Raw genomic sequence first — 2,190 nt, forward strand, 5'->3', positions numbered from 1 at the left:
ATTTTTATTGATTCATTCTATATACTCTGAAGCTTTAAGTTTTCTGGTTACAACATTCATTTATTTGGATTAATTGTTGCTGTAACAGTTTCATTCATTTGAAACTTGTAAAGGCTCTTCCAAGCCTTAATTGGAAGTTGCTGAATCGGAAGTATTCAGCAAGAGAAAAAAGTTTTTGGTTGGTTTGTCTGAAAACCAACTAGGTTGTTTGTGAGTCTGGAAAAACAAACGGTGTAAAATTTTTGGTTGGTTTGTCTAAAAACCAACTGGATTGTTTGTAAGCCCGGAAAACAAACCGTAATAGATTTTCGGTTGGTTGCCTGGGAAAACCAACTGGGTTTTTGATTTGTGAGCCCGGAAAATAATCAGGCTGTAATCTGCTGGGTTATAGTGAAATCTCAAGCTAGGCTTAGGGAGTGGATGTAGGTGCTGGGAGTGTACTGAACCACTATAAATTCTGGTATTTGTGTGTATGGTTTGTTTTTTTTCGTCCATTGCTTTATTTGTGCAACTTTAATTCTGCTGCTAAATCTACAAGTTATTGAAAGATAACAGTAACTCACATTCTTGATACTATTAATTTTAAGAGACCCAATTCACCTCCCCTCTTGGGCTGCACCTCTGGGCAACAAGTGGTATCAGAGCCTGGTACTCACAGTAACTTATTGATCTAACAATCAAGAGTTAAAAATCATTGCAGCCTCTATGGAAATTTCTATTGCCGAAGGGCAATCTACCAACAGACCACCTCTTTTCAATGGCACACACTTTACTTATTGGAAAGCACGTATGCGTATTTTTATTCAAGCACTTGACTATGATTTATGGACTGTTATTGTCAATGGATCTCACACACCAACTAAGATTATTAATGGCATCACCTTATTCAAATCTGAAATTGAATGGGATGACCATGATAGAAGAATGGCTTAGCTGAATGCAAAAGCCATGAATGTTCTTTACTGTTCTTTAGATGCAAATGAGTTTAATCGTATATCTAAATGCATGACTGCTAAAGAAATCTGGGATAGGCTGGAAATTACACATGAAGGCACTAACCAGGTAAAAGAATTTAAAATCAGTATGCTAGTGCATAAATATGAACTATTTAAAATGAAAAACAGTGAGTCTATAACTGAAATGTTTACTAGATTTACTGATATTATAAACAGCTTGAAAAGCCTTAGTAGATCTTACTCTAACAGTGATCTTGTTCGAAAAATACTTAGGTCTCTTCCTAAAACATGGGAAGCAAAGGTCACTGCCATCCAAGAAGCCAAAGATCTCAACTCTCTCCCACTGGAAGAACTACTGAGTTCCTTAATGACTCATGAGCTTTCAATGAAACAGAACTTTGAGGAGGACAAACATAAGAAGCACAAAACCATTGCTCTTAAGTCCACTCTACATGAAGATGAGAGCGAGGATTCTGAATCCAATAACAGTGAGAAAATGGCCCTGATTATAAGAAGATTCAAAAAGTTTTTCAGAAGAAATAGAGAAAACTTCAAGAAAAGGCCCGTAATCAAGGAGGAGCAAAGCAAGAAAAATAATCATAAGGAGCAATATGTTTGCTATGAGTGCAAAAAAACCAGGACACTTCATAACTGACTGTCCTCTATTGAAAAAGGCTCCAAAAAGGTTAAGAAAAAAATCTATGCTGGATACTTGGAGTGACAGTGACGAATTCAGCTCTGCAGAAGAAGAACAACAACAAGAAGCTGTAAATCTGTGTCTAATCGCACACAAAAATGAGGTATATTTGAATACTGAATATGATTTCACTTTTGATGAACTTCAAGATGCTTTTTCTGAACTAATGACTAAATATAAAAAACTTAGCTTAAAAAATAGGAGCCAATTATTGGAAAAAGAAAATATTCTGCTTCTGAAAAACAGAAAAGAACTGCAAGAAGAAAATCAGAAGTTAGCTAAAGAAGTTGGAAAACTGAAAACCTATAGTAGACAAATTCACCCTAAGTTCTGAGAAATTAAATCTAATTCTTTAAAGTCAAAAAGCTATCTATGATAAAGCTGGTTTAGGATATAATCCTTGGAGAAAATAGAAATCATTGAAAAACATATTTGTGAAGCCAATTTATGTTCAACCGAAATTTGCACTATTCATATTAGACAAACTAAATAGAAATACACTACATGCAATCCTATAAGCTAGAATCTTATGAGCAA

At 34.8% G+C, this 2,190-nt stretch overlaps 1 pseudogene; it reads left to right on the forward strand.

The window, feature by feature from the left end:
- Positions 1–385: 385 nt before the first annotated feature.
- On the forward strand, positions 386–1,611 carry LOC148699839 (uncharacterized; annotated as a pseudogene).
- Positions 1,612–2,190: the final 579 nt, after the last annotated feature.

This window comes from Phoenix dactylifera, chromosome 15 (assembly GCF_051530095.1).
Source record: "Phoenix dactylifera cultivar Ajwa chromosome 15, Ajwa_hap1_PhDact_Kaust_v1.1, whole genome shotgun sequence".
NCBI classification, from domain to species: Eukaryota; Viridiplantae; Streptophyta; class Magnoliopsida; order Arecales; family Arecaceae; genus Phoenix; species Phoenix dactylifera.